The sequence below is a fragment of the Odocoileus virginianus genome, chromosome 9 (genome assembly GCF_023699985.2).
Source record: "Odocoileus virginianus isolate 20LAN1187 ecotype Illinois chromosome 9, Ovbor_1.2, whole genome shotgun sequence".
Lineage (NCBI taxonomy): Eukaryota > Metazoa > Chordata > Mammalia > Artiodactyla > Cervidae > Odocoileus > Odocoileus virginianus.
In genome coordinates this window covers 74,690,144-74,701,090 of record NC_069682.1, presented here as the reverse complement: position 1 = coordinate 74,701,090, position 10,947 = coordinate 74,690,144, and the positions used below count along the sequence as shown (strand labels likewise).

Sequence of the window (10,947 nt, the reverse complement as noted above, 5' to 3'; positions counted from 1 at the left end):
TGTCTTCGGGAGATCAAGTCAATAGGATTTCTTCAAGGGGGTTGTGTTTTCCAAATTCTCTATTAGATGCGTGCATTTCACTTTCACACAGTAGTTCATCCGCTCCAACTCCTCGCCTCCCTGCTCTCCATCTTCAGGGGCGGGAGGTCCGCCCATCTCTCAAGGCCCACGCCGCCTCCTTCAGGAGCGCCCACCGCTGGGGGTCCGTCTCTCCCCGGCCCCCCGTCTCTCACTGTCCTCGCTGGGGTGAGGTTTGGCTGTGTTCTCTGCACAGGCAGTTTACCCTGCCTGCCACTGCTGCCCCCTGTGAGCACAGACTCTGTGTCATTTTTTTTTTCAAGCGATAACTTTTTTTCTCCCCGCAAACCATGACTGGCACAGTAGCTTACATGGATCAAGTACTCACCAAGTATTCAGAGTTGAATTCTCATTTTTTCTTTAACAAAGGTTTACCTCATCAGATTAATGGTCTCAAATGACACCTCTCTGAGAAATTAAACCAGCTTGGGCACAGCCATATCCTTGAAGAACCAGAGATTTTTCACAAAATCCACACATGGAAGCTCAGAGGCTTTGCCACTTTCTCTCAAGCTTCGGGTGACACTGGAAACCCCCAAACTCCACCCCCACGCCCAGCGGAGACCCATTCAACACACCCACCAACGCAGGCACCAAAGATATACAAAGATATCTCCTGCAGGGTGGTGTGAACTGTTTTAAAATTTGGATTCAGCCTCAGTCTCTTAATATGAGTGAAAGAACATCCACAGAGACTATGAATATTCTCCAGTGGTTATAAAGACAACGTTAGTTAAGGCCACACACTGTGAAGTAAGAAGATCACCAAGACATATTGTTACCTAGAAAAAGCAATACATCAATACATAGGCTAAAATTTAATAAAATTAATAAAAACTAAAAGTTTATTTTTAAATGACAGATACATATAGGAGATATCTGTAGTCTATACATGGATATGTGAACAGTTTACTTCTGGGGAAGGAGAATTTTCATGAAGGGATAAAAAGGGATGGAAACGTATACCTCTGTTAAAAATTATATCCTGAAATGATTATTGTTTGAATTTTTATGAAAGTGTATTCTCCTACATTATATGTGTGATTATAAAAAAAAAAAAAAGAATTGTAATTTTAGGACAAGTTAGAGTTCCCAAACATGTTTAGATGAAGTCTTTTGTAGAACACCATGGGAATCAATTTATAAAACTTTAAATAACTACATTTTGCTTGTCTGCGTTATGTCACTGTCATATTAAGTTATAGCCTTAAACTGTAGCAGTTAAAGAAAAATGTAATGCAGTGAAACAACTTAAATTGAGAAACTTTTATTGATTATTTTATTTTTCTGAATATTGGGCAGGGGGAGTCATAATTTATTTTTAAACGTGTGGTTTCACAAACACTAGAATATCATACAGTTTGCTTTGAGAAGCCCAAATCTAAGGAGAAAGGGAAAGAATCTAGAAAAAAAGTAGACCATGATTATTAGGGAGCTAAGACAATACAAGCTGAACAGCTGAAATCTTGAAAAACAAATTAAAAGAATGTCCTGGAAAACTGGCTTAAGATAACAAAAATCACTCTGGAAAAAAACCAGCAGAATCACCCACCTAGACCACACTGCTTCTCTTTGTCTTTACACAAAGGATCTAAGCAGACGGTATTAATATTTACAATAAATTTTCTTTGTGCAGTAACATATATAGAGAAACAATAGTCAAAAGACCTGTGGGATTGCAATAATTTAAACTTATACCTTTGCCTCTATTGTAGCATAATACCATGGGGATTTTATACATATTGAAAGACTCAGGATCATGTTATACTTCTTAAAGTGGAATTTCACACATATAAGCTGAAAATAAAACAATGTCTTGGAGAAAATTTCATAACATGCTCAACAAGAATTGTATCAGAATTCAGAGCCCTGTAGTCATTTTTTAAAATTATTTTTTACAAAAAGAACGTTAAATACGCAACTAAAGAGCGCCCTCTAGTGGGAGATAGTGTTTGTACAAAAACTCTGAATTTGACCTATTTCCAGAAAATACTGCATCTCAGATTTGCTGCGGATAAAACAGACTGTCCTTAGAATATATTGCTTCAAATCACAAAATTCTTTGTAAAATCACTGCATTTCACAATTCTTCTCTCCAACTATTAAATTCAATTGGCTATTCTTTAAAATATCTTGTTTTTCCTTGAAAGCATATCAAGACTTAAAACCATCACTTTTTCCTATTAAAACAGCTTCCTTTGTTTAGAAATCCTTGAGCCTTACAAACGTGACTCCAAGTGAGTATAAAATGAGGGCACATTTGCCCCTCTTTGAAACATCTCCTTTGGCCTTCAGCGCAAATCTGCTGATGCTGTCTTATGGCCTGATGCAGAAAGTGATAACAACCAAATTAGAATCCCTCTTTAGGTGGAACTGAAAGGTGCTGAGGAAGCCTGGTGCAGCATATTTCAGAAAAGTATCTGAATCCGGCCATCTTTATACAACCATTTATCGTAGTTTTTCCCTATTCAGTACACACACGTGAATGCAGAAAAGATTTTAAGCCCTCAAATGCTGGAAGGTTGAACATATGACCCAAAAGATCAGCAACAGGAATTTCACCAAAAAAAAAAAAAAAAAAATTCTCAAAGAAACACAGGAACACTGACCTTGAATCTGAAGAGCATTTAGAGTTTCTTTTTCGTAGTATCTCACCCTCACAAATTTTACCATATTAACATCCCACCTGTATAGCTCTTACCTAATGTTTGTCTTCAGTCTGTTTAACATTTATTTAAAGACCAAGATCACATACCATAAATAGAAACTAACCACAAAAATTAATTAAATCAAAAGAAAAGAGTAGTATATTACATTCTAGAAACTGGGTTTTCTATTGGGGTTTGCTTCCTTCTTAATGAAAAAGAGGAGATCGCAGGATAAGTGTTTAGGACAAAGTAACACACAAGTAGACTTTCTCATTCGTGTTTCTGGAAGGACTGAACAAATCAGGATTCAGTGTTACTTGAAGCTGTGTCCATGTAGCGCCAAAATCATCTCCCATTCTGGCAGCAGTCCATGTCCACATTTTTAGGAGGCATTCTTCAAACTCTCGCTTCTCACATGATCAGAGAAAATAAAACTCCGGAGGGGAAAGTGCCTTGCCCAAGGCTGTTGGAGCGGACCTGGCTGATGCCTGCCCACAGTCCCTCAGGCGTTTCCACCGAAGTGCTCTCTTGGGCAGCTTCCCGCTGCCAGCATCCCGTCTCTCTGCCTGGGGGCTCCTTCCGGGGAGCAGCCCACTCCGCTCACGCACTCAGGGCTGAACCAGAAGTCCTGGAGAGTTAACATCCCAGGGGCACTTCTCAACCAGTGACCAACAGGAACCAGTGTATAAATACCCCAGCTCCCTCTCCCTCCCATCTGGCAGGCATGCAGTCCACTCTAGCTCCTAGGGTTCCCACAAGGGATGAGGCTCCTATTACTTGCAGAACTAACCTGCTTTATCTTGTTGCTTAGTCGCTCAGTCACGTCCAACTCTTTAGCAACCCCATGGACTGTAGCCCACCAGACACCTCTGTCCATGGGATTTCCCAGGCAAGAATACTGGAGTGGGTTGCCATTTCCTTCTCCAGCGGATCTTCCTGACCCAGGAATGAAACCCACCTTTCCTGCATTGGTAGGCAGGGTCTTTACCACTGAGCCACCCGGGAAGTCCACTTGCTTGATAGCGCATCTTTTATTGGCTGTTCTCAATCCCAGTCTCACTGCCCCGTTCCTTTATGGATGTTTCCTCGGGTCACCCCCCAGATAATCTACTTGTACGTGGGGCTGTATCTCAGGGTGTGCTACTGGGGAAACCCAAATTAAGGAAATTAAGTGGCAAATGAGCAATAGAGTCCATTTCTTAAGCCCACTTTTCCACTTCCTCTGCTGGGATGGTTTTATTTGTCTCTTCTTTGCTTTGCTTCCTTGTCCCAAGGTCTTTGGACCAACTGAGCCAAATCTAAAACCACGGTACCCTTCAGTTACAAGTATGCCAGCTAGAAGGCGTGCAGGGTTGAGGAGGTTCCCAGAAGGTGGAACTTGCAGTGCAAAGTCCTGGGCAAACCAAGACCCATTAGTCACCCTAGTCGGCCACCACTTTTCCCTTGTGGAGTGGGCTGCAGTTCTGAATTCAGAGACCCTGGCCTCTTACGTGTAGCACATCCACACAATCCATAAAACACAACTCTAGTGATGAAGCATCTGGAGTTCCCCAAGTTATTACATACCGTAAGTCCCCTACATACAAGCCTTCCAGTTGCCAACTTTAAAAGATGCAAACATGTTCATGTGTCTGGCGTACATTGTCACATGTATGCGTCCTCCACAATTTGTTGCACTTTTGTGTACTTTACAGTACTTGTGTAGGTGGTGCTCGTGGTAAAGAACCCATCTGCCAATGCAGGAGACATAAGAGACAGGGGTTCAATCCCTGGGTCTGGAAGATCCCCTGCAGGAGGGCATGGCAGCCCACCCCAGTATTCTTACCTGGAGAATCCCATGACCTAGGAGTCCATTGAGCTACAGTCCTTGGGGCCTCAAAGAGTCAGACATGACTGAAGCGACTTAGCACATACAACAGACACATGGAGTTTGCCATTCCCTTTATTTCAAGCCCAGGATGTCCAGAAGACAGTGTAAAAGCATAGGCGATGTAGCTGGTTCTATTGTAGTTCTCAAGGTGTGTGTGTGAGTCGCTCAGTCATGTCTGACTCTGCAGCCCAGTGGACTGTAGCCCACCAGGCTCCTCTGTCCCTGGAATTCTAGGCAAGAATACTAGAGTGGGTTACCATTCTCTTCTCCAGGGGATCTTCCCTACCCAGGGGTCGAACCCAGGCCTCCCGCATTGCAGGCAGAGTCTTAACCGTCTGAACCACCAGGGAAGCTGTACTATAAGATTAAAAATAGTTTATTTTGTGTTTGCTTTTTGCGCACTATTTGTATGAAAAGTATTATAACCCTATCACAGTACCGTACCTACAGCTGATTGTGTTAGATGGCTACCTAGGCTAACTTTGTCGGATTTGTGAGCAAATTGAACTTAGGAGCCCACTCTTGGGTCAAAACTCAATTATATGGAGGGGACTTGCTACACTCAAGTGACATAAAGGGTGATTTTGTACTCTGCTAGATATACGTTTATCTTCTTGCATTTTAGGAAAAATTCAGCACAGCAAATGTGTATTCTAGAGACATTCATGTCAAAGAGGATGCTCAGATAGTCACTTAGATTTACTTTTCTAAATGAGTTCATTAGATAAAAACAAATTACGGTACAGATTTTTACACACTCCTGGCAAAAAGTCTTTTAGAAGTTTGTTAGCTATACAGATAATACTAGAAATCATATATTTATACATGTTTAAGTAAATTAAATTCACTCTTTTAATTTGTTAAGTAGATATCTTTTCAACTGTCCTTCAGTAGCCATTCCTCTTAACCTATTTAAAATAAAGGTCTCTATTTGTCAGAATCGCAGACAAATGAAGCCAACAGTCTCTATCAGGTGGCAGAAAGATTCGATTACTGAGTAACTGCTGGGAGCCAGTCACTGGGCAGTTAGAAAGTACATGCTGAGGACTCAGCCTTGGGCCCCTCCGCCCTGCATCTAATAGAGGGGGAGGCAGATACAACCCCCACCCTCGGGGAGCTGACAGTCAGGAGGGTAAGACAGATATTAACTGAATACTTACCCAGATAAATACGCAGTTATTGCAACTGAGGTAAACAGAAAAATAATGGGCAGCAAGCTGGGTTCTGATGCACACAGGAAAATGTATCTTTATTTTCTGTAACAAGCCCCAGAGTTGGTGAGGTGGGCAGATGAGAGGACGTGCAGAAATAAATGTACAGCTTGCTCTTTAAGGTGTCTCTGTCTCTTCTGGTTTAAATGCAGCCTCTTTGGGTTCAAAATAGTGTCTTTCAAGTGAACCTCAAAGACGTGTCTCTGAAGTAGAGACCCACACCGTGGGAAGGAACTATAGCTCTGCTGTGCCCTCACTGTGAGATTTGGGGCGAGTCTTTCAGGCCCCCGGACCCCAGCTCCCAGTCCGTAAACTGGGCGTAGGGCTGGTGACGCCTGCTCCTCACTGCAGCGTGGGCGGTGAGAGGTAAATTCCCTTTCCGTCAGAGCTCTTCGGTGGCAAGCAACAACAACCGTTAGGCCACCCTTGTTCGGCCAGCAAAAGCAAGAAGGAAACGCGCTGGAAGGAGATTTGGGAGTCTCCAGAATTTATGGGGAGGCTACAGAAGCAGGCGTGAACAAAGGTCAGGACTAAGGCAGGAGCTCAAGCAGAACCGCAGACAGGGGTCACTGCCTTTGCACCCTCTTTGCATCTCGGAGTCACTTCGCTCACAATTCAAAGTCCAGGGTTAAGAGAGTCTGATTTACTGACCTTAGTTCACTTGTCCACCCTCGCCTGCCCTGGAATAATAAGAAGTTTCTACCTCTTTGGCCTCTATAGTGGGAAGTGTGAAGGCTTTGATTAACCATGCTCATGAGGGAAAGATAATTTCTAAAAATGAAAACAGGATCCTGTTGAAAGAGGGGGAAAGTACTGGGAAAGTACATAAAAGGTCACCGAAATGTAAAGTGGTGGTTATTCCATCTTTCTTAGCTTTAGCGGAAGCCTTGTCTGTCTGCGCGTTTGTGGCGGAGGGCGTTGGGGAGGGAGCATCTGCTCCCGTCAAGGGCTTCTTCACACTCTTGTTCCCAGCGCTGCAGCGAAATACAGACACTTGATGGCGAACCTAGGTGCTGAGTTTCAATTTATACTAAATCCAAATTCTTCTCCCAAAAGCATCAACCATAAATAGCAAAGAGATAAATAAGAGTATGTGACGTGTGAGGAAATCCATGGGCTTCATGATTTGTGTATGAAATTACTGATGATAGAAACATGATCAGATTATCATGCATTTTCAAGGCAAAAATAGTAGGTCATGGGGCTAGGATAAATGTGAGGCATAACCATTTGGTTGGGAAAGAAATCTTTTTTAGATTCAAAATAGAGTGAATCATGACCGGACAGTCCAAGAACATAAATTTTACCATCACCATTTACAAAATATTACTATTGAAACTAGGCCATTATGCAAAAAATACAGGTAGTTCCTCAAGAGAAAATACTTCAAACATTAATGTAAATAATAATGTTTTAAAGTTTAAAAAATATAACCACAAATGCAAGAGTTATAGACATAATATTTGACTCTATTTTTGTTTAAATGCTGTTTCAGGAAAAAATGTCTTCTCTTGGGCACATACATAAAGGTTAAGAAATATTAACATTAGCAGATCATTTGTATATACTAGTTTTGTTTTTCTACCATAAAACACGGGAAAAAATGCAGGACAGATTTAAAAAATTTTAATGCTTCATCCAAATGATATGTTGAAATATGCCAGAAAGAAAATTTTTTTTCTTTTATTTCTTGGCCACACCATTAGGCATTTGGGATCTTAGTTCCCCTACCAGAGATGGAACCCGCACCCCCTGCCTTGGAAGCTTGGAGTCTTAACCACTGAACCACCAGGGAAGTCCCAGAAATTTTTTTAAATAAGCAATAAAGTTAACACAGAAGTTCTCCTACTTCGTGAATTGTTGAAGGAAGAAGAGGGAGGGGAAAACAAAAAAAGAAAGTGAAAAAGAACAAAAAGAACCCAGATTGGTAATGCTAAAAGAACAACTTTGCAGCTCAGAAAACTCATATTTGGTTACACCATAAATGCAACACTAGAACCAAGATGGAGTAAGTCACCTCCGAGAATTTTTTTTTAATGTTTCATTGACAGTATTTGAATGATCTATTTAACAAACACCAGTTGAATTTCAAAGTGATTCAACACTGCATGAGGCAAAACTATAAGAGGGACTTACTATTTAAATTATCTGATATGTTACTGTCAACATAAGTGTATCCGACATGTGACTAAATTTTGCCTACACAGTTAGAAAATAACAGATAACAAAAGCTTTTAAGAAACACACATTGGTATAAGTTCCATTTTCTATTATCTGTTGATACTGTATCTCATGTTCTAATACAGTGGTTGTTTTGAAGACACAAATTACACAGCTCACTACCCACGACACCCCCCCAAATTTTACCCATCATTCAAATTCCAAGGGAGAGAAAAATTTCGTCTAAATGAATTTGAGGACCTCCTTCTCCTTCTGTTAATTTTTTAATGCATTAGGCACCTAACACACAAAAAAAATACATTCTAAGCATTTTACAGTTGTTTGCAAATGTTATGCTAGTGGAAGAAGCCATACAGTACTGTTTTTTAAGTCTATATCAATAAACATCACCCAGTGTAAAAACCACAGTGCTTTATCTATAATGCTTTGACTGGAGGAACTGGCATAAGATTTGTTGAGTAAAATCTCCACAAAGAATATTACTCTGGGTAAGATTCGGTGTGTATGAGTTAATAAATTTGTTGTCAGGCTGGCCCTTAGGATTACCCTTCTGTCTGAATTTTGGTTTTGTTTTCTCTCTTGTTCTTCCCTCATGGAGTTGAACCTGGAAAAAGCATCACTCTTGAGCTCGTTACTTTGATAAACTGGCCTAAGTGTGCGGCGACAATGGGCACCTCCACACAGAAGCTTTCACGGGTCTCCAGGGAATTCTGAAAAACACCAGGAAGTGTTTAGGTACTGAATCACGGCCAAGTATTCCGAATCTTTAATTTTTTTTCCTATGAGGATGTCAGCATTAAAATATAGAACCTGCTTTTCCCACTTGGTTTCTATTACTTGTAAAGCATTCAGGAGCTCATAGGCTAGAATTACTTCCTTCCCAGACAAGAGAACAGGCAAAAATTTGAAAATGCGTTAACAGTTCCTCTGCTAGTCTTTTACATTTTTGAGCCAACAATATAATAAAAATGACTAAATACTAAACCTGAGCATTGTGCTTCTAAATCCATCATATTTACCCATGCAGTGTTCTCATTTTTGGTGGTTTAGATAATGCATGTTGAAATAAATTTCACACGATAACTAGTTTGTTTTCAGATATGACGCATCCATCATCCGAATAACCAGGCAATTATGACATGGCAAACCTGTGGGATTAATGATTTGTTTTAAAGGTTGTTTAGGTTACAGTTAAAAATTAAGCTTTACTACAAAGGCAGGAAGAAATAAGATAAAAGTAATGTTTGTAAATAAGAATTGTAAACTGAAATTTGGGTGGAAATAACTTGTTGTTTTTTCTAATTAAGCACATGTATTATTTATGTTAGAATACCTCCGACAACCCCTTGACGGGGGCAGGGGCATGGGAACGAGAGGTAACTGGATTTCCTCAAATCTCAGCTTATCTATCTTTGCTTACTGACTGCTTTAGCATTTTTTAAAAAATCATCCCAACCATTGAACATTGAGATATTTACCTACAAACAAACAAGCAGAAATATAGGTACGGAGATGCTGCATGCACCAAAATGTAATATTAACAAGTTGGAGACAAGTGTCCATCAATAGGGAATGGCTAATAAATATTGATTAGAGTCATATAATTGAGATATAGAACACTTTGCAGACATTCTGAAAAATTGAGGCGATCTGTGTACACCAGTGTGGAAGTTTATGCATGACTTAGTGTCGAAGGCAAAAAGTGTTCTACATTTAGTAAGAATAGTAAGATTTCATTTTTAAATAAGCATTCATAGATATATTTGAACATTGCTTGCATTTTTACAGCAAGAATATATTATTTGCTCACTTTATTATTTTTCAAATGATTATTTAAAGGGTGCAGAGGATACCGAAAAGCCTGTTAACAGTTAGTGTAGTGAGCATGATACGAGAGAGAGCGCACACTCACTTTCCACCTGTGTCCATTTCACTCACTTTAAACAGAAGACTGTGCCCTGGTTACGCAAACAATGAAAAAAAATTTTATTTATGTGAGGTATAAAGGGATAATATTAAAATAAGTGCAAGTATCAGCAACTAGAGAAGGAAAAAGACATGAATGTCTAATTAATGAAATGTAAACTAATGATAATCATAGTGTCCAACATGGTAAAAAGGATATTTAAAATATTTCAGCTGATGGTGGGAACAGAAATCGGCATCGCCTTTATAGAAAGCATGTCTGCATTATATGGCTTGGCTTCACAGATGTTTGCGTTCTTAAATCCAATATTTCAACTTGTAAAAACTTAGCCTAAGAAAAGAGTTGATGCTAACAGTACCACTTGAAAAAGCAAAGAGTGGGAAACAGCCTAAACATCTGGTCAGAGAGGATTAGATGACTTATTATTTTCATTAATCTTACCTTGATGGATTAGAGCTAGGCATTAGGACTATGGATTAGAATTGGGCATTGTTCCATTAAGTTCCAAGGGCTTAATAAACATTCTGTCCTATACTCTTAGAACAACCCTATAAGATATACACAGTTTCTTTCTACTTTTACAGGTAAGAAAACGAAGAAAAGGGTTGTTTCATCACTTGTCTAAGATCTGCGACTAGTAAAGAGGAATGGAGGGATCAGAACAGATGGACAAGCTGCCAAAACCTGTGTTCTTAACCAGCACCTGAATCTGTGTTCATCCGATGGGACACAGATAGCCATTAAAGATCATGGAATCTCACCGACATGGAAAAATACTTGTGACTTCTTGTTCCCGAAAAATATATAATGCAGCATAGTATTTATAGTATGACGGTTCTTCAGAAGCACACATTCACATGTAAACATAGAATTTTCTAAAATTAACATGTTCTTTTTATATGACTAGAACATATACACATAAAAGAAACTTAGACATAAAAGAGGTTAGTTTTAATCACTCTGTGAATGCTTAATGCCATAAATTGGTAAGCGAAAGTAGAAGGTGCTGGAATTCCCTGGCGGTCCAGTGAT

At 39.9% G+C, this 10,947-nt stretch overlaps 1 long non-coding RNA gene across 1 annotated transcript; it reads right to left on the bottom strand.

The window, feature by feature from the left end:
- Positions 1 to 8,357: 8,357 nt before the first annotated feature.
- On the bottom strand, positions 8,358 to 10,408 carry LOC110145518 (uncharacterized). The gene is made up of 3 exons (XR_002316236.2): positions 10,357 to 10,408; positions 8,974 to 9,136; positions 8,358 to 8,698 (listed from the first exon to the last, which is right to left on the bottom strand). It is a non-coding gene; the product is annotated as an uncharacterized lncRNA (long non-coding RNA).
- Positions 10,409 to 10,947: the final 539 nt, after the last annotated feature.